Below are 22,266 nucleotides of genomic sequence, written 5' to 3' on the forward strand. Positions count from 1 at the left end.
TTCTGGCCTGAAGAGTTTTATTGAAAGCAGTCAAAGTATTGAAACCTAAGACCACAGAATGATTAAAAGTGAATAGTCATCCTGTTTTTTTATATAAGATATAAGGCAACATATGGTGTATGGCTAGGAGTCACAGCCACCACCACCAGGCAGGTGCAGGTTCCCATTAGATTCGGACAGACAGTAAAGAAACAGTGGAGCCAAACACTGGTGGGCCATTCCTTTATTCTAGCCTCGCACCCGGCCGGCGAGTAAAACACACATAGAGGGAAAACACTTCCCTTTCCATTCAGGGCTCCCAAAGCCACTGACACATCCGGGTTTTCCTAGAATCAAAGGCCCCCACTAGTCTAAGTCACCTCTGCTTCCCCATCTGCCAACATGGCTTCTTACTCTGCAAAAGTGGCTTTTCCCTCCTTCCCTTCCATCTTGGCTTCTTCTCTTCTAAAAAACTACCTAGGCCCACAAAGACCCCTCTGCTGGCAACATTAGCATAACAATGGCCTTTCCCAAGCAGGAAGGTAATTAGCAGTCTCACAGATCACATATCTGTGCAGCGGCCATTTTTAACAATAAAAGTGAGCAAACCCAAATAACACAAATTTTACAAATTTATTTACCCAACATATGGGATGTTTAACATAGATGATTTTTAGGATTATTGACTCCTTTTTGGCAATATGAAAAACACTAGAAATAAACAGAAGTAAGGAGAAAATAGAAACAGAGGGCACACTTTCTATTCCTACAGGAAGAACATAACCCAAATATCAAAACCAGACAATGACGTTGCAAGAAAAAAAAAATCTATAGACCAGTATTTCTCATGAACATAGAGGCAAATATCATAAAATAAAATTAGCAAATTGAGTCTCTGTCCAATGTTTATAGAATATTGAGAGTGTGAAAGGCTCTGGAGCCAGCCAGAGAATATTGCAAGTCTGGATTCCAATGTATTAGTGGGTGACCTAGGGCGGGTAGTGACCTCTTTATTGATAAGCTATACACCGGAAGCCTTCCATAGAGAACTACTTCTGTCCCCTGCTGAGTCCTCAAATTCCAGTCAAAGCTCAGCAAGCTACTGTTGCTTATTTTGAAAGTTCCTACGTACCAATATAGCTTCTCTGGACTTGCAGGGTTAGGACAGCAGCTATTTCAAACTTAATAGAAAAAAAGTAAATAACATTCTCTATGTAGTAGCCATGTGCAGGTTGAATCAAAACAAAAATAAAAATTTACTTAAACAAATAAGAGGCTCTAGCTGGTTATTGATAGGCAATTATTGGGTGGTCCCATAGATGGTGCACATTGAAGAGCCTCCCGAATTGAAGTAATGTAGGGAGAACAGCACGGTTTCTCAGACACCAGCTCTGGTGTCCTACAGCTGGGCGGCAGGCAGTCTGAGACATTTTGTATCTTTCATAGCCTCCTGACTGGGCAGAATTTGCTATGGTCAATAGCAATAAAAATTTGGCAATTATGTATTTGAAGCACAGAAATTGAATCACCTAAACAATCCAGGGGGAAAAATACAGAGGAAAAAAAATGGTAGAAATAAAACTCACCCAATAACTAAAAGATTTTACAAATACAGAGGTTTGGAAGAAGGGCAAGCTCTTGGTCAAAAACAGAAAGAGAATTTAAAAAAATGAATAAGGCTTGTGGAAGAAAGCATTGCATAGAATTCAAGTTTCCAAGGCTTCAGGAAATGAATAGGACATATTTCAGAAGATCCCAGAAACTGCACAACTGTTTTTTGGAATTAGTACAAGATTAACTTAGAGATATAAAGAGAAAGGGATTTCTAAAACAGAGTGACTAATTTTTTCTCTTTGAAGTACACATTTGTTTTGCTCAGGAAACAAAAGAAAAAAAATCCACAAATGCTCAAGAAAAATTTTCATTTTTAAAAAAATACACTGAAAGTACTAAAAACTATTCTAATATTTGCTGGCATCCCTTTAATTAAAATCATGAAAGGAAAAGACATCAGTGATCAGCATACCTAATTCCGAAGAACTCTCATTTATTTATTTAACTATCATATCACTTTGGTTTATAAGCGGAAAGTCAATAAAGTTATTATTTTAATTATCAGTGATAATGATAGCAGATGCTGCTTTTTAATGAAGTTAACAGGGTAAAAAGAATGACCTAGATTCTCCAAAAGACTGAGTGTCACTGTATCTGTTCCTATCAGAAGCATTTTTAACACCTAAATAATTTACGTAACAGAGAAACTTCATGTTAAATAGTCACGTTTTATCAGCCTAATCTCCAAACTTCTCCTTGCAATAGTGGTTCAAGCTAGTTTACAGACTCTGATATCAGACTGACTGTGCTCAAATCCTGGCTCTGTCCCTTATTTGTTGGGTGACCTCAGGCAAATTATTTATTCTCTGTCCTGTTTTTACATCCATAACCTGGAGGTGTGAATAGCACTTATCTTAGAAGGTTGGTATGAAGATGAATAGAGTTAAAATAGGTGACTCACTTAAAACAGTGGAACAGGTAATGGAAGAATTGTATTATTATGTGTTTAACAACTTAAGAAGCAGCTTACCCTCTCCCCACCTTTTCATCCAGAGTCCATGGGTGGTGCCTCAGGGGGTCCAAACATTCTCCTATCCCCTGCCAGGGTACACAGGCTTTAACTGGGCAGAAGACCTGCCAAGAAAGTGCTCCAGAAGAAGTCAAGAGGACCCCAAAACAGCAGTGAGAGGTGAATCCTCTCAAGCTGGCCTGATTCTAAATACAGGTGGGCTTCAGAGGACCTATGTACTGTGAGAGTCAGAACAGGGCTGCGCTAGCAGGGCAAGCGACCACAGAGACTGGGAATGCTGAAAACACACTGGGAGGCACTCCACCGCAGCCGTGGGGGTAGCGGACACCATAGGAACAGGGTTCTGTGCCTAATGACCTAGAGGGTTGAGCTGCTCATCAACCGGAGGTCCACAGCAGCAGAGTGAAGACTGCTGAGTAGCCCTTGGACCAGAGGATCCTCACTTCAACGCACAATTTTCAGGAACTCCCCAACCCCCACATGTTTCCAGGAGAAGGGAAGGAGAGAGCCTGGGCATCTGCCCCTAGAGAGACTGAGTTAAGTTTTAAATCGGCATTGAGTTCTTAAATGGCAAATTCAAGTTTTATTTTTCCAACTGTCAGCAGAAAGAGAGGCTTGAAAAAAAAAATGGTGAGATAAGTTATAAAACCGTTTTTTAGAAAATGGCCATTGTAGTGCTTTTCAGATTGCCTGTGATCACTCAGGTAATCATCATTTCACTCTCCACAGGGTTCCAACTTGGGTGAACTGCAGTTCATTGCTCCACCCAGAATTTCCAGAAGTTGGTATATAGTCACCACTAAATAACAAAGCACCCTGAATATCCAAATGGAGCTGAGCCATTGAGAAACAGGGTGCCTCACAGATGCCAGCTCTCAGGGGTGAAGGGAACAAGGAGCTGAGGCGGACCCAGGAGAGGCCGGAGAAGGGCTTCGCTAGCACTCGGCCCCAGGCTAGTCCGACAGACCAGAATACGCATTGAAAGTTAAAATCTGAGGGGTAATTTATTTTGCTTTTTTTCCAGGATGCAAAGAGTCACCTATGAGACTAATATGATGGAACAATGCTGTGGCAATGACCAGGGCACCTGGAAGACAAACCTGGGCCAATCTGAGGCCAATCATGCAAGCGACTCACCTGGCTCCCAGCTCTGCCCAGGGACAGACACGGGGCAAGGAGACAGCCTGCAAACTAGGAGACCCAGAGAGAAGAGCATGTGACAAGCTTGGGAAGAGGATGGATGTCCTGAGATGGAAATTTTCAACTGGCCAGTGACGGGGAGAACTGAAAAATATTTGTTTTTGACGAGGTCTTGTGTTGCTCCAGAGTGTGGGAACTGAACAGACTGACAGCTGTCAGAGACAGGGGAGGCTAAGAGGCTGGGTGAAAGAGGTGGAAGGATTCAGCAAAAACCAAATAACAACAACAAAATAATCACAGACAACAGTATGGTGATTACCAGAGGAAAAGGGGGCGGGGGCAGGTCGACGAGGGCAAAGAGGAGATAAATGGTGAAGGAAGGAGACCTGACTTGGGTGGTGAACACACAATGATGTCTTATAGAATTGTACACTTGAAACCTATTTAACCAATGTCACCCCAATAAATTTTACTTTCAAAAAGTCATCAGTATTGCAGGAAGCAGTAGTCTTGAAGAAGGCCCAGGGATCTGCCCTTGGTGACTGACAGAACATTTGGTCTGCATGCACACCTGTGGAGGAACAATGAGTGTTGTAGAATTCAGTTTTGAGGCCAAAATTTAAATACTAATGCTGGAGGGTTTCTTGAACAGTGAGGCTGGTGGTGGGGGGAATAAGAACCCAATAATCATTGTTAACACAAGCAATCTTTGTCAACATCTGAGGTCAAGTTAAATCAAAACAACTTTGTTTTAAATCATTGCCAACAACTTTTTTTCCATCTTCATTTTATATCCTCCATTTATCATCTTACTCATTGCATTTATTTTACCTTTTTGTTTCTTTTTTTTTTCTAAATACAAACACATCATAAATGAGAATTATTAAGATGTGGTCAGATGGATCTTCTTGGGTTTTTTTTAATCATTTTCCAAGACGAGAGATGGACTTTGGGATTTTTCCTTCTCAAAGAAGTTTATGTTTCAAAGTTGAGTGGGAGTTGCCTGAAGACAACCTCTCTTTCCAGCCTTTCTTTTTTGAAAATAAAAAGAGTTCAGAGATTTTAATAATGGAAAGAAAGATAGGTATCCAGTTTGGGAGTAAGGGAGAAGATAAAGGACAAGAGGGAATAATTAATTCAAGAAGGGAACAGCAGTCCCTGGTCAGTTTGCTCAGTAGTAGAGCATCGACCCAGTGTGTGGATGTCCTGGGTTCAATTCCCAGTCAGGGCACACAGGAGAAGTGCCCATCTGCTTCTCCACCCTCTCCTTCTTGTCTCTCTCTCTCTCTCTCTCTCTCTCTTCCCCTCCTGATGCCATGGCTCAATTGGAGCGAGTTGGCCCCAAGCACTGAGGATGGCTTCATGGCCTTATCTCAGGCACTAAGAAGAGCTCAATTGCTGAGCATTGGAGCAATCTCCAATGGGCAGATCATCACCCCCTACTGAGCTTGCTGGGTGGATTCCAGTCGGGGGGCATACAGCAGGAGTCTGTCTCTGCCTCCCCTCCTCTCACTGAATAAAAAAAAATGGGAACAGCAGTTAGATTTTAATATTTAGGGGCTGAGGAAAGGGACAGAAACTCAGGAGTGAGGGCCCACACCTGGCAGCTGACTCCTGGGCACTGAGTTCCCCGCCTGAGGGTGGCACTAAAGCTGTGGAGCAATCTCCACAGCCTGTGAAGTCACAAATGAGTGTGATAACAAGAGCGGCCGGGATGGGCCACAGAGCAGTACAGTTTCCCGAATGGCCTTTACTGTAAGACCATAGAAGCCCTCAAAAGTCCCTGGCTGTCAATGGGAAAATGAGGCAGGATGGCAGGAAGCGAGGGAAATTCCTTGGCATGTGGAATGGGGAAACTGAGACAGGTAGCAGAATGAACTGGCCAAGCCATTCGTAGCCAGATGCAGACTGTCACCTTCTTAGAGATCACATCTAGGCCTCAGTTGTGTATGGGCTCCAGAGCCCTGCTCTTTCTCTTCCTCCCTTCCCTCTCCCCCTCTCTTCAAAGGCATGTCTTTCCTAAACTCTAGGGTCACCACGGGACTTGCAATCAGGGGAACAGTGGGCCACGCAGTTCATCCCAGGTGCAGGGTCACCTGTCCCTAAGGTCCCCTGTTCTCTGCGTTCCCAGTGAGCCAAAGCAGCCCTCCTGGGCTCTCCCCTGTTCCTTCTTCTATCCTAAGCCCTTCTGTGTTTCACTGTCTTCAGCTTTAATAAACGTACTCTCAAAATCACCTGGACTTGTGTTGTGAAATTTTCCCTACACGAAGTCAACAACCCTCGCATTACCAGCCGGCCTTAAGCAGACCCGAAGGGCCAGGTCCTCTGTCCAGGAACAGGAAGAGAGTGGGTAACAGAGAACCAAGTCCCAGCAATGACTGCTATTACCTTTCTTCTCAGAGTTAGGTTGAATTTGATTTTTGGAAAAATACAGTTAATGATATATTTCACTTCATAACACTTGGTGTGAGAGGGTTGACATCAATCACACAAAAGGAAATTTACCAGGAATGGCACAAACAATCAAAGTGCATAAAAACAACCCCAAGTGTATTAACATTTTTAATTCAGCTCTTTGAATTAGAATTGGAAACAACAATTGAAATGATGAGTTCAAGTTTTAGTTGTTATCTGTTCTATCCTCCTCTTAATGGACGTTCTAATGAGCCATGTGTTTAGGAAGGAAGGACGCCAAGGGTGAAGCCTACTGGCTGTTGTAAGAATGAGACGGCTCTCGAACTCCAGGTGTGCAGGCTTTATTAGAGGAGAAAGACCTGCCGGGGCGCTTCTCCGAAAGAAGGGCCCCAAAAACAGACTGAGGTAAAACTTTATAGGGTTGGGGATAGCCTCGAGCAAGGGTGTGCTGGTATGTTCAGCTTTCTGGAATACTCTTCTTTGGGGCAATTGACCAGCTTCCTGGAACCCCTCTGTCCCAGGGGCAGTTGTCCAGTAATTAAGGGTGGGGTCAGGCAGCCAAGCGGAACAGCAAAAGGGAAGTTGTAATTCCTGGTAAATTAATGTATCTATCATTTCTCAACTCTGTGGTTATATATAAAAGAAAGGCAGTTATTAATTTTATAATATATGGTGAGGGGTGACGAGGAAAAAGAGGAGAAGAAATTGGAAAATTATTGTTTCTTCTGGAGAGAACTCAAGAAGAGAACCTTGTCAAACCAAGTCCCTCATCCAGTTAAGGAGGTCGTCAGTTTCCGGGCTGTAAGATTCTGAAACAGGTGATGTTTTCTAAAACCTGAGTGAGGAAGTAAAAAAATTTTGTGAGGTAATAATTGTTAGTTGCTTGCTGCGAGTGCCAATTAAACAGGGTGACATGGTGATACATGGTCTCCTGGATGAGCCTCATGAGACGTGCTGGTCTGGTTCCTCTTGAATGGGAGGACATGTGGAGATTTTTAGAGACAAGGAACCTGTTGGTGTAAGTTTTTAGAAGGGCTGAGTATGTGTGGTTTAAAAGGAAGGGGGTTTGGAGAACATTCAGGAAGGACCTTCTTGGGCTGAGAGGTGGCTTCTTCCTGCTGTCATCCCTACCTATTTGATATTTCCCTTGTGAAGTTCTCCTTGGGGTATTGGGGAATAGGAGTGTAAGAGCATTTGATTGTAGGTAATTCTAGAGATTTCTCTCATCCGGGCCTGTAGGAACTTGATAAAGAAGGGGGCAAGCATTAATATTAGGCACAGAATTAGGATTGGTCCTATAATTGGTGCTAGCATGGAGAACAAGGGGTTTTTCCACCATTGTTCGGAGTAGGGGTCAGTACAGGCCCGGCCACTGCGGATTCGTTCTTGAAGTTTTCGGAGAGAGTTGATATTTTCCTCGACCAGGCCAGACTCGTTAATGTAGTAGCAACACTGTTCCTGTAAAAAGAGGCAAGTACCACCCTTCTCTGCTGTTAGTAGATCTAAAGCCCTCTGGTTTTGTAGGGCGACCTGAGCTAGAGAGGTCAGTTGTCTCTGGAGGGAGGCTAGAGAGGTGGCTGAATGATCAAGGACCTGTTCCAGGTCTGCCTTTAGTTGGTTAGTAGTCCATATACTATGGCCCAGGCCAGCCCCGCCTATCCCTATAGCTGTTATAGAGGTGGCAAGGGTAAGGACAAGGAGGATTGGGAGAAAGGCAGCCTGTTTATTCCTGCTTGTTCTCAGCTGGTTTGAAAATTCTTCCTCTCCATAATATGTTAGTTGTGGCGCAACTATTACTGGGACACGAGGGAGGGGAGGAGAGGTGTTTAAGGTTTTTAGGATGGTTCCATTGCACCAGAAGTGAGTTCCATTAGGGCTGGTGAGAGGAGTTTTGATTGGGATAGTCTTATTATATAATGGGGTAGGCCGATTGGTGTAGCAAACTGAGAGGGTCTTTTCAGAAGAGAGGAACTCCAGAAAGAGAAAAAGGGTCTTGAATTTTGGTGGTGTTGAGTGGGTATGGTAAAGGAACTGCGGTGATGGGAGGCTTGTTTAGAAAGGCACAGAGAAAGCTGTGAGAAATGTCCTATACAGAAGTGAGGTTGAGAACTTGGATGCCCTGCTCGATGAGTCCTAGCCATGAGAAAGGTCGGGAGTAGGGGTGTATTTATAGAGTTTCAGATTTTTCTGTTTCACGAGGGCAGGTTTCAGGGTTGGTGTGTAGGGTTAGGTAGATTTTTCCAATTTTCTGATTGGTGAAGGTCTGCATGTGGTTCTGTAAGAAACTAGTGAATAAATGTAAGAGGCAGGGACTAAAAGTTAGAAAAATAAATAGGAGAGTGAGTGGACCAATGAAAGGCAATAGTCAAGACACCCAGTTTATGTGAAACCACTGATTTCATGTTTACGAATTCGCTGGGCTTCAGAGAGAGAGAGAGAGAGAGAGAGAGAGAGAGAGAGTATGACAGGGCAGTGGCCAGTCCCCCTGTCCCTAGACCTATTTTTATAGGAATTTTTAAAGCAACAAGAAGAGGAATTACCTGTATAGCTCGTTTGGTCCTTAGATTGACGGGTAGTGTACTAGGAATTGGAAGAGGCTCAAGGGGTTGGATTAGGTTGATATTTGGGGTGAAATAAATTAGAGTACAGGTTTTTGTCCAATTAGTGGGGAGACACATATAGGTGTTGGCCCCACACAAGTAGAAAGCCCCTGATTGGTTGATACAGGATGAGAGGTGAATAGAGAATTGAAGGACAAGGGGTCAGTTTCATTTCTGTTTCTGAGCTCCAGATGGTCAGGATGGAGGAAAGAGTCATCCCAATAAGTGGGGACAGTAGAGGATTGTTAGTTAGGGTGACTAATTAAACATTCTTTGAAAACCAGTTTTCTGACGGTTCAAATTTTTTTTTCTCTGTACAAACCTCCTACAACTTGCACAAACCTTCTACAACTTACATAAACCTTCTTATCCAGAAATAACTGGCCTTCATGACAACTTGCTTTTCCTTTTTTCTTTCAAGAGTATTTCCATACCTTATACCTTCTATTATCAAACCATACAATTCCATTCTAGTCAGAACTCTTGATTTAAAAATATTTAACCTTTAGTGACAATTAAGTTGGCTTTTGTTTTATCCTAGTTTTCCTTTGCCCAAAGTCTGATAAAAAGAAGTCCTTAGTAGTGAGTTTTTCATACATTTTCCATACATAGACTAACTAGCTTCCAGTTTGTGGTTGGAGTAGGGCACACCATTTTTCTACCTTGGCAGCGTGGGAGTGGTCAGGATCATGGTGTGTGGACCTGTCTATGTGAAAGTCAGTCCTTGGGTGATGTATTGCTGGAAGCGCCTTTTGGACAGTCTTTGAACAGTTTGCTGAGTAACCTGTAAATCCTGCAAGTACTTGGGGAAAGGGTGGTTACATTTATACACTTTGCAGTTAGAGTTTAAGTCCTAGTGACCACTGCTTCTAGCTGGAATTAGCAGAGGTCCCAGCCTACAATAGGCATGGGGCACTGAGATAAGAGGAATAAAGGAGACACTATACATTAAATAGAGTAATAAAATTAGACTGTCAATATCCACAGTAGAGATCTTTGAGGAATAAATAAAACTCAAATGTTTAGGCAAGGCATAGTAGATGGCCCTTGTGTTTATGAGAAATGAGATCAGCTTATCTGCTATTTGGAAGAAATACCTTACGCTCATGAACAATGTTCTTGGGCCTTCAGTGGCAATTCCCAGTATGCTGGGCAAGGTCAGGTCACAGGTAGCTGGAGCAGGGCTAGAAGAGACTGAACCCTCCCTCCATGGAGCAAGGGGACAGCTTACCTTCTCGTGTCCCTCTTTCCATAGCAATGATGTGTCCCTTGATGTGTCCCAGGAAGCCTGGCAGGCTTCAGTTCAATGACCTTTCTTTCCACTCTGGAGCAGGGCCCTGATGGAATTCTATGAAGCCTTTTAGGGTGCTGGAGTCTTTAGGAGCATATGCCAAAAGCTGGTATTTCCTGACTTCTTTTGGGCCTTATTTGCCTTTTATGTTATTTCCTTGGCCATTATAGATCTTAAAAGCCATGCTCAGAAGATCTCACTAAGGGGCTTGACTAAGAGAGCAAAATTGGGAATTCAGTGTTTAAAGAAGCCTATTAGACTGAGGAAAGAAAGAATTTTATTTGTGGTGGTAGGTGGTTGGAGACTGTGCAGGATCTGAGTTTGATTTAGGGTGAAACCTCAGGTGGTGGGGGTTAAGGCAATGCCCAGATAGACTATGGACAAAGAGTAAAGTTGAGCCTTAGTAGAGAAGATACAATATCCCTTCATGGTGAGGAAGTTAAGAAGGGTGGCAGTGTGTCTCTTTGAGGCAGGCAGGGAGGGGCTGCAGAGGAGTAGGTTATTTACATATTGTAAGGGAGTACTAGTTTTGAGATTGCATGCTGCTAAATCCTGAGATAGTGCCTGCCCAAACAGGTGTGAGCTGTTTCTAAACCTCAGGGGTAAGACAGTCCATGTAAATGCTGGGCTGCATAAGTGTCCGGGTAAAGGCAAACAGAAAGTAAAAGTAAGGGTGTAGATGAATGGTAAAGAAGGCATTCTTGAGGTCTAAGACCGTGAAGTGAGTGGTGTTTGAGGGAAGTGTGACAGTAATGTATAGGGATTAGGGACTACTGGATGGAGGAGAACTAACCGCCTCATTAATTAGGCATAAGTCTTGTACGAAGTGATAAGCCTCTGAAGGTTTTCGAACAGGAAGGATGGGGGTATTGCAGGGAGAGTTCATGAGGATGAGTAAGCCTTGATTTAAGAGGTGGGTAATTATTGTTTTAAGGCCTTAGGAACAGATACAGTTACACATTAAACAAAGATTTCACATATAAATTATAAATTAAAGAATTTAAATGAGCATGTTTTACTTGTTTCAATTCAAATTATACTAGAGATATTTTCTGACAAACAAAGAGACAAGATGGATTACTTACTCACATGTCTTAATATACAATTCTGCTTTTTTAAGTTTTTCAAATGGCAGAGAGTTTCCAGCATAGAGGGGACGAAGAGAGAAAGCAGACAGATGGAGAGCATGAACAGCTGGATGGAAAGAAGGAGGGTCAGAATCTGCAGGAGGAGGAGGAGGAGGTTGAAGTGTGGGTGGTGGTGCCACGTGGTTAGAGGAGTCAAAAAGATTTAGGGCCCTGGCCGGTTGGCCCGGTGGTAGAGTGTCAGCCTGGTGTGCAGAAGTCCTGAGTTTGATTCCCGGCCAGAGCACACAGGAGAAGCGCCCATTTGCTTCTCCATCCCTCCTCTTCTCCTTCCTCTCTGTCTCTCTCTTTCCTTCCCGCAGCCAAGGCTCCATTGGAGCAGAGTTGGCCCAGGTGCTGAGGATGGCTCTATGGCCTCTGCCTCAGGCACTAGAATGCCTCTGGTTGCAACAGAGTGATGCCCCAGATGGGCAGAGCATCGCCCCCTGGTGGGCATGCCGGGTGGATCCCAGTTGGGCACATGCGGGAGTCTGTCTGACTGCCTTCCTGTTTCCAACTTCAGAGAAATACAAAAAAAAAAAAAAAAAAAAAAAAAGATTTAGAACTCTGAGGAGAGGGGAGGGGCAAGGAGGAAAGAGGCACAGTCACAGTTTGTAAGGAGGGAGGAGGGATTGGAGAAGAGAGAGGCAGGGCCTGTGAGGAGGGGGTTAGGGGTGAAGGAGAGACAGGCACCCCTGCTGGAACAGCAGCTTTTAAGGAGGTGAAAGGGGACCAAAGAGAGACAGGCGGAGTGGCAGCCTGTGAATGGGGGAGGGGTGTTAAGAATACATTGGAGAAGGGAGGGGTCCCTGGCCAGCAGGGAAGGAGAAAGAGAGAGATACTGGTATTTGCAAATGAATAAGAAACAGAATTCAGCGAAGAGAGGGGAGGGGGCTTTCTGGTGGGAAGAGACTCAAGTAGCAGAGATTTGCAGAGGAGCTAGAGAGGGGTCTTGAGAGAGGGGTGCCCCCAGGGATCAGGCAGGAGAGAGAGAGACTTGAGAGTCCACGGAGAGGGAACGATTAGGAGCGGATGCTTTAAGTGAGGTTTCTTTGGCCAAAACACGGCCTGCATGTAGAACAAGCAGTACAGAAATTAAAGACAAGAGAGAAGGGAGAAGAAAGGCCTGCACGTAAGGAATCTCAGATGCCCTCCCCGTCCGGTGGCAAAAGTTGTCAAGTCTCGCAGGATATAGTAATCGAAGGTCTTGTTTTCAGGCCTGTGGAAGTCATTGTCTAGTTTATATTGTGGCCAGGCAGTATGGCAAAAGAAAATGAATAGAAGACAGCCCAACGGGGTTTGGTCAGACGGCTTTGACTCTGAAGAGCCCAATGTGGAGATTAGGGATCTATTGAGGGCATCCCCGCCTCCAATCACAATCTCAAAGGAGAAAACTCTCCTGGGAATGTGGAGTCATCCTACTTAGGGGTCGTCAGTGCCCAAGAAGGAGCTCAAAGAGAATGTGGAGGGATTTGGCTAAGCACTTAGACTTTTGGAATGTGCTGTCTCCTGCGACAGAAAAATGGCAAATCCCTCAAAATGTGAGGCTGACTGGAGAAAGCCGTCCGACAATGGATTAGGGACTTATGGGTCAAATGAAAGCCAGCCGGGAGAGGGAAGGGAGAAACTCCTTACCTCCTGATCCGGCAGGGGTTCAGGACAGGGACGGACTGCTGGTTGCTCAACTGCGCTCACACAGCCGAACAGAATCAGAGAGTTAGCCTGGACGAGCTGCCGCAGTCAACTGCTTCCCTGGTTGTAAGTTTGTCCAGCAAGGGTATCATCCAGGCAGCTGGTACCTCATCCCGGGTTTCAGCACCAGATGTAAGAATGAGACGGCACTCAAACTCCAGGTGTGCCGGCTTTATTAGAGGAGAAAGACCTGCTGGGGCACTTCTCTGAAAGAAGGTCCCCCAAAACAGACTGAGGTAAAATTTTATAGGGTTGGGTGTAGCCTCGAGCAAGGGTGTGCTGGTATGTTTGGCTTTCTGGAATACTCTTCTTTGGGGCGATTGACCAGCTTCCTGGAACTCCTCTGTCCCAGGGGCAATTGTCCAGTAATTAAGGGTGGGGTCAGGCAGCCAAGTGGAACAGCAAAAGGGCAGTTGTAATTCCTGGTAAATTCATGCATCTATCAGCTATGAGACAATACAACTGGCTGATTGGGAAGCCAACATCTAAATCACTGATAGAAGGCTAATTTAAGATGTTCAAATGCTAGCACTACTTGTATTCTCAGAGGGACTAGTAACAGTTTAACTATTGCTCTACCTCTCAATGGACTTTTCAAAAAAAATTTTTGTCTTATGAATTAAGGATCTTTATAAATTGATGTTATCTTAAGTAGTACTACTGAAGCAAGAACCTTTATAATGTAACTTTTCTCTAATGTGGAATACAGAGTTTCTAACTCGATGTAAAGATAGTACGGCCTGTCACCAAGTAACTCAAATCATTCATGTTTAGCGGAGACCAAGATTATATATATTTTTTGTACTGACTGTTTAGGAAAGGAGTTATGGACATAGTAGTCATGTGTCACTTTAGCAGTGTCAATGTGAGAAGTGTCCAAACCTATAAGAATCATTGAGTTTATTGGAGCCAAACTGACGACAATTGCTGGGAAGTAAAGTATCAATGGATTGAGAAAATCATCTGGAAAATGGCCGTTTCACCACTTATTTTATACATTAGAATCAAAGGGGAAGACATAAAGGGTTACATGAAATTGACTGGTGATAGATCAGGGAGGTGAGAGAAAGCAAAGTGGGGAAATCTCTGGAATTGCATAAAAAGTAAAAGGAATAGACACAGACTTACATAGGCGGGTAGGATAGTTAACAATTAACAGGATAACAATAACAATAAAGGGAGTGGTGGTCTCTGCTCTAGTGGCTGTGCCTGAGGGTCAGGAGAGCAGAGCATCTTACATCTCAAAGGCATGTTACTTTTATTGTAGATGCAAAAGGACAACAGACTCCCTCAAGGTGAAGACTGACTGGCCTTTGTTAGGGAAAATACTGCCTTAGGACAGGACTACTCAACAGGAGCTGCTTTTAGTTAGAAAGTTTTATTTTCAGACCATCCTGTGTGGTCACTTTAAGTCTCTAAGTCTGCAAGGCCACCATGCAGGCCTCCCCTGAGCTGGCCAGGTTCAGCTTTTCGTCCCTTTTTCGTCCCAGCCAAAAGAAGGAAAAAAAAGTGACTACAAAGCAGGCACCCTATGCCCATATGAAAGATTTCGCTTTCCTGGTAGTGTGTTAAATATCTAAATATAAATTTTTCTTTTTTTTTTTTAAAAAAAGAAGATATTTGCTCAGTTTTAATAAGATTTACCCAAGTAAGAAATTACCCAAATTGAGGGTTATCCTTAACATTGGTTACTTTCATTATCATTCCTCATTGGCTAATATTATTGTGCAGAAAATAATGATTATAAAAACTTAGTGGAAGGTTTAGTTCTTGAGAGAGATGCACAGTTCTTGGTAGTTGGATGTGTTTGTAATAAATCATTTTTGAGAGATTTAAATATAATGATAATTGCTTGTTATTTGCAAGAAGATAACACCATAATGCAGCTATAAGTACTTAAAATATCTGATTTGTGCCAGAGGACCACCAGTTTATCCACATTTTCAGTAATAGTCTTAGTATGTAAGAACTTAATAGGAGTATTGCTGGACCTAAGAAAGAGGCTTTTCCAAGCTCTGTGTGTGGCATACAAACTATATAGTTAGTTAGAAGAATTTTCTGAGGAGAAGGACTTTCTAACTGAGGACCCCTGAGTTTGCCCAGAGCTACTCTAGAGAGCTGAGTCTTTATGGAGTCTTTGCTAAACCTACGAGTGTTTCTGCAAGACTGCTGGGGTTCTCCAAGGCTGGTCATGGGAGATAAACCTTCCAGGTGAAGCAAGGGGGAAACTGATTCAACAAGATGCATTCCAGACTCTCAAGGTCCTTAGAAGAGTTTTGTTTTTATTTATTATTTTTTAGATTTTATGTTTTGCTTTTACAGAGGGGAGGGGAGTGAGAAGTATCAACTCACAGTTGCTTCACTTTAATTGTTCATTGCTTGCTTCTCGTATGTGCCTTGATCAGGCAAGTCCCAGGCCTCGAACTGGTGACCTCAGAGCTCCAGGTCGATGCTCTATCCACTGTGCCACCACAGGCCAGGCTGAGTGTTTTTTTTGTTTGTTTTGTTTTTCTAAGTGAAGTTGAAGATAAGCAAGCAATCTAGCTTCGCTGACCCCACTTAGCCTCTGCTCTGTCAGCATAAAGTGCAGAAAGCCCTCATTATCCGAGAATAATTAGTACCAGAAAATAGCCACTTACAAGTGAATCTGTGCAAGACGGAAACCAACATTTAACAGTAAATAGAAAATTTTAAAGTTTGATTAAGATCTTATCTTGAAAAATGAAGCTGAAATTATGAAACTTAGTTTTCTATTACAGTAACAATTTTAGGCTATAATTACATCTTTGTGATCATTCTTAGGACAAAGGAAGAATTAAGTATTGCTCGCTTCGGGTGGGGAGGGGTTGTACTTCTTTCCAACAAACTTATTTGGCAGCACAATGTGACATTTCACACTGCAAACGAGAAAAGGGTCATTATTGTCTACGCCAATATATTCAAGGATTTCCTCATATTTTCCAGACCTTTCCTTAATCCTTTCGTATTCAAGTCACTGTTTTTCAAAGTCTCATTGTCTTTGTCGTATTCCTCTAATTCAGTTGTCAAGCCTTCTCACTCTGCAGATCCTTCTTTGCCAGGGACTTTGTGAGTGGTGTGGTTCTTTAGCATTCTTTTATCTATTTTTTAAAGAATTTATTGTTCTCTGATCCATCGTCTGTATATTGTACTGCGTGTTCACCACCCCAAGTCAAATCTCTTTCCATCACCATTTATCCCCATTTACCTCCTTCTTACCTCCCTGAATATTATCAAATTCCATATATTTGGCAAAATTAATCGTTTTTCTTTTGAGTTCATTTCCCTTGGTGTTAAAAATATTAGTAAAATCAAACCGTCACCAGTATTGAGATGACCAAAGATTTTGAAACCTGTTTAAGACTGAGTAGGAATTATTTTATAAATGTGATCAGTTTATTGTTTAAAAAATTCAGCTTGTGGCATCGTTTTGCCATTTCATAACATTAGGGATTCAATAACCAATGCTGAGATAACGAGCAAACCTCTGCGCAATGTAGGAGTTGAGAGAAGTGTGGGTGAATGGGAACGGACCCAGAGCCATTGCCAACAGTTTCAAAAAGCAAGACATCTTTGTCCTGCTATTAAAAAAGTAATTGAAAAACCTTAATTGTTTCTATCTTCCCCATTTTTGTCAAAGAAGTCAGTTAACATGATGGAAAGAAAACTTTTCTATATTGTCATAGAAAGAGATAGTTTGTGCCGTGACAAAACACGGCTGAATGATCTTTGAAAGACACTGACAGTTTTATTTACTTTCAGCATACTCTGCTGCCATTCCCAGTGTGGCTATTTGATTTGAAGTAGCATTGCCCCATAAATGTTAAGAGTACTAGAAGAAATCATGAAAAATGCATGGATGTGAAAATGTTTAAAGATGGCTGGATGTCAACATTTCTTTTCAACGTGTGTCTACAGAGAAAAAAAAATAAACTTCTGGTTTGGCAAAGACTTTGGGAGAACACATTGTTTATATCCTATAGACACAGCTTTTTGCAGTAGTCAAGCTCCTGGATGCTACTCTAGGTCTGGGTCCCACCTCTGCCTTTGTTAGCTGTGTGATCTTGAGAAAATTACTTAACTTCACTATGCCTCATTATCATTATTATTATTATTATTATTATTTTGGATTAAAAAACAGAAATTTACTTTCTCACAGTTCTGGAGGCTGAAAGTCCAAGATCAAGGTGTCAACAGGGTTGGTTTTTTCTCTGCTTCTCTTGTACATGAGTGTCTGTGCCATAATCTCTTTATGAAGACACAAGGGAGATGTTGAGGGGAATACGGGGGAGGGTGGGATGCATTCGGGGCGACACTAAAATCTATGTAAACACAATAAATTAAATTAAAAAAAAAAGACATAGGACAGAAAAATGGCACTAGCCAAACTTGAACTTTTCTGAACACTTTGTAGTGGATTGTGAAGCCAGTATCCAGGGCCACCATCACAGCAGCCTGGCCCACGCAGGTTCGCATTAGATTCGGACAGTCGATAAAGAAACAACGGAGCCAAGAACTGGTAGGCCATCATCTTTAATCCTAGCTTGCACCCGGCAGGCAAGTAAAAACACACTGGGCTCCAAAACTGACTCATTCAGTGCTCACAAAGCTACTGACTTATCCGAGTTTCCTAGAATCAAAGGTTTCTAGCTCACCAGACTTATTCACCTCTGTTCCCCATCTCCTTCCTTCTCCCTGCACAAACTCTGCACAAAACTGGCTTCTCATTCAGCACTCTACCATCTTGGCTGCTTCTCCTGGCCTACTCCACATGACCCTTCTCTGCTTTCCTTTCTAATGCTAATCTCAGGAACCGAGAGAGCAAACTCCCGGTCTGCCCCAATCAAAACCTTTAATCCAACACACAAAACAGGGAAGTCTCCAATATAAAGCCACCCATCCGAGACATGATGGGATTGCACCAGCCCACATCAAAAAGGGTGGGAAAGGCCCAGTCCCAAAACCGAGCCCTAGGCCACAAGGATCCCGCCTGCCCACAGCCTGCCCCAACACACATTAATATCACCTGGGCAACGGGCCTCCACGTGGGCAGCGCCATCCTCAACAAAGTGAGCATAATATATTCCATCTGCCCACCCAACATGGATTCTCTTAAAATAATCATGAATAAGTACAGGGCGTTTATTTATAGTAGAACAATGAGGATGCTATCTAACTACTAGCTCCTTGTGCTAGACTTGAGTCAATGAAAACTTTATCCATACCAGCCAGATACATGCTCAGATATTGTGTGTGTGTGTGTGTGTGTTTGTGTGTGTGTGTGTGTGTGTGTGTTGGGGATGGGAAAGCATTGTACTATTCTGAGCCTTTGAAAAAATAATTTTCCCTAGCCACTTCCTCTGTTTAAGAAATGTAATGTATTAACATTTGACAAGAGCCTGTTTGAAATCAAGACATGAGGACAACAGAATGCACTTTTGACCTTGTCAAGGTAGGACTCTCATGCCTGGCTGATCAACTAGAAAGTGTGGTTTTTGCATGTCTCCAGGAGAGAAGGTTTGGGGTTGTATTCTCTGGTTTTTACCTATTTTGACTGGGTCCCTACATGCAAACTGAAGTACTTCTGCTGGATCCTTCACCTTTCAACCGCCTTTATTGTCATGTTTATAAAAAGTAGATTAAAACTTGAAAAAAAAAGAAGAAACAACAGCAACAAAAAGACACAAGTCATATTGGAGTAGGGTCCACCCAAATGACCTTATTTTAACTTAATTGCCTCTGTAAAGACTTAACTTCAAATATAGGTACAGTCAGATACAGGGGTTATGATTTTTTTTTTTTTTTTTTGTATTTTTCTGAAGCTGGAAACGGGGAGAGACAGTCAGACAGACTCCCGCATGCGCCCGACCGGGATCCACCCGGCACACCCACCAGGGGGCGATGCTCTGCCCCTCCAGGGCGTTGCTCTGCCTCGACCAGAGCCACTCCAGCGCCTGGGGCAGAGGCCAAGGAGCCATCCCCAGCGCCCGGGCCATCTTTGCTCCAATGGAGCCTTGCTGCGGGAGGGGAAGAGAGACAGAGGGGAAGGAGGGGGGGTGGAGAAGCAAATGGGCGCTTCTCCTGTGTGCCCTGGCCTGGAATCGAACCTGGGTCCCCCGCACGCCAGGCCGACGCTCTACCGCTGAGCCAACCGGCCAGGGCCGGGTTATGATTTTAACATGAATTTTTGAGGGGCTAGTTTATTCCATAACAACTGGGTTCAGAAGTCTAGTTTTGAAATTAATTTTCTTCAGAATTTTGAAGGCACTGATCCACTACCTTCCAGTTTCAAGTGTTGCTATTTTAAAGGTTACAAAGCTATTCTGATTTCAGATAACTTTTGTGTGACACAATCTATCTGGAAACTTCAAGACCTTCTCCTTGTTGTGCAGTGATATAAAATTTCACAATAATTTAAATCCATTTTCAACCATTTGTTTAGGTCCTTGATAGGCTTTCTCAACTAAAAAAATTTTTTTCTAGCTTGATTGAGATATACGTTACATATAACATTGTGTAGGGTTAAGGTGTACAATGTGATCATTTAATACAAGTATATATTGTGAAATGATTACCAAAATAAAGTTACCTAACACACCCATCACCTTAAATAGTAATTACCTTTTATGTGTGTGTATGGTGAGAACACTGAAGATATTCTCTCTTAGCAACTTTCAAGTATAAAAGTATAACCACACTATACATTACATCCCCAGAACTTACTTTTCTTGTGCCTTGAAGTTTGTACCTTTTGATTAACATCTCCACATTTTTCCCTACCCTCCCTACCAGCCCCTGACAACTAACATTCTAATGTCTGTTTTTATGAGTTTGGCTTTTTTTAGGTTCTGCAAAAGGGAAAACATACAGTGTTTGTCTTCTCTGACTTATTCACTTAGCATAATGACCTCAAAGTTCCAGCCATATTGTCAAAAATTTTGCCTCACTATTTTCTCTACAAACAGAAATAGTAATACTATTAAATAATGAGAGTTGTTGTGAAGATTGAGTTAATATTTGTAAAGCAACTAAAATAGTGACAACACATAGTAGGAGCACAGATAATTGTTTTTGTAAAATAAATCAACAAGTATACATACAACACAATCCAATAACTGCTAAAGAAATTGCAGGCCCTGGCCGGTTGGCTCAGTGGTAGAGCGTCGGCCTGGCATGCAAGGGGTCCCGGGTTCGATTCCCGGCCAGGGCACACAGGAGAAGCGCCCATCTGCTTCTCCACCCCCCCCCTCCTTCCTCTCTGTCTCTCTCTTCCCCTCCCGCAGCCAAGGCTCCATTGGAGCAAAGATGGCCCGGGCGCCGGGGATGGCTCCTTGGCCTCTGCCCCAGGCGCTAGAGTGGCTCTGGTCGCGACAGAGCGATGCCCCGGAGGGGCAGAGCATCGCCCCCTGGTCGGCAGAGCGTCGCCCCCTGGTGGGCGTGCTGGGTGGATCCCGGTCGGGCGCATGTGGGAGTCTGTCTGACTGTCTCTCCCCGTTTCCAGCTTCAGGAAAAAAAAAAAAAAAAAAGAAATTGCAGCGCCCAGGACGACACAATGGAAGGGGGTTCTCAGCAGGACTTCGGGCAGCTTCATCTTAACCTACACAAAATCCCTGGCAGTTTTACCAAACTAAACAAAGTGCACAAGAAGCATTCAAATTTCACTTTAACAATGTAGGGGATTGTATGTTTTGATAGTGAAACAAACAAGCCACTTGATCATCTATTTGGAGAGTAGGCTGTCAGAAACTTCAGGCTTTGGATGGTCATCACAGGTCACTGCTTGCCCCTGGAATCCAATGTGTGAGGAGGGGGCAGGGGGGACACCTGTTCCAGTTCCTCCCATGTATGTTTTGACCACAGAGCCACCTCTAGGTGACAGCACCCGAGGGCAGTGGGTAGTGGCAGGACTCCTTTGCCCTGTGCATCCCCGTCAGCGGGCACCCAACTCGGTCACCCCGCAAGGTCCAGCAATAACAACAATTGAGAGAGCATTGGAAGCCAGTTTTCACAGGCAGTGGACAGATAAGGATACATCGTTGTAAATAATGCTATAACCAGCATTACTTAAGTGGTATTAGTGGTCTCCAGAGAACACATGATCTATGTTGTTTCAGTTAGAAGAGCCACAGTATTGTAAGTAAGAAGTCTTGCTCCTCTCTTCTTACGGTGCTACATAAAAAACTAGATAGAAAATTTGGCAAGAAAGTAGGAAAAGATTGTTCCTGGATATTCACAGGAAGAGATGGTGTCTGAACATTGCAAAGAATCTTCCTATTGGACAGATTGGACCATAAGCACAGAGATAAGTATTTCCTCTCTACCCATTATTCTAAACCTTTATTGATGATCTTCATTTAGTATACCTCACATGGACTCGTGAATTGTGAAACATGTTTTTAATAAAATTATTTATATAGGCAGAGGCTCTCTATCAAAATATTTGCCCAGGACTCGTACACCTTGGGAACTTCCATAATTGAGAGTACAGGCTTTGGAGAGAAACATCTGCTGTTCAAATCCCAGCTTCCCCACTCACCAGCTGTGGGCTCCTGAGCAAGTTACTTAATCTCTCTGTTCTTTAGTTTCCTCATATGCAAAAGAGGGATGGTACATTAAAGGTTGTTGTAAAGATTTTTTTATAATCTTTTTTATAGATTTTATTTATTGATTTTTAGAGAGAGGAGAGAGAGAAAGGGGTGGGAGAGAGAAGAGTAGAAAACCACATGTGTCTTGACCGGGCAAACCCAGGGTTTTGAACTGGTGACCTCAACATTCCAGGTTGACACCTTAACCACTGCACCACCACAGGTCAGGCTGTAAAGATTAAATAAATTATTCTGTGTAAAGCCAGCACCTAGTCCATTATATGAACTCAATAACATTATTATTATTATTATCATCTCTGATTATTTCCTGAAGATAAGTTTCTAGAGGCAGAACAGCCAGTTCAAAGGCGGGAATATTCATGAGGCTTTGATGGTATTGCGAAACAACTGTCCTTGAAAGTTTGGTCAAAACATTTCTAAAGCCTGTGATTTCCTCACATCCTAAAGTGGCCTATTTAGAGCAGCTAAAATAAGAATGAAAAAGACATAAAAAAAAAAGAAGGTAGAGCCAAAATTGAAAGGGGGAAGGGAGGATGAAAGAAGAGGAAGATTTAAAATATATATATATGAATGAAAATGAGAAATCATCCTTGGCATTGCAAGTCGTCTGTGACTACTACTTTGTATATACTGGCCCCTGTCGACTGGAGTCTAACACTGTAGGAGGGATGCAATTGTGCTGTCCAGCATGTCCCTCAACCCCCCAGGGTGACTCTGGGAGAGTCACAGCTAGCTCAACCAGATTCCACAGTGTCTTCCTGGGATCTACCACTCTCCGTCTAATAATTAAGAAGGAAAGGTATCTACTCAAAGTAAC

This window comes from Saccopteryx leptura, chromosome 3 (assembly GCF_036850995.1).
Source record: "Saccopteryx leptura isolate mSacLep1 chromosome 3, mSacLep1_pri_phased_curated, whole genome shotgun sequence".
NCBI lineage: Eukaryota > Metazoa > Chordata > Mammalia > Chiroptera > Emballonuridae > Saccopteryx > Saccopteryx leptura.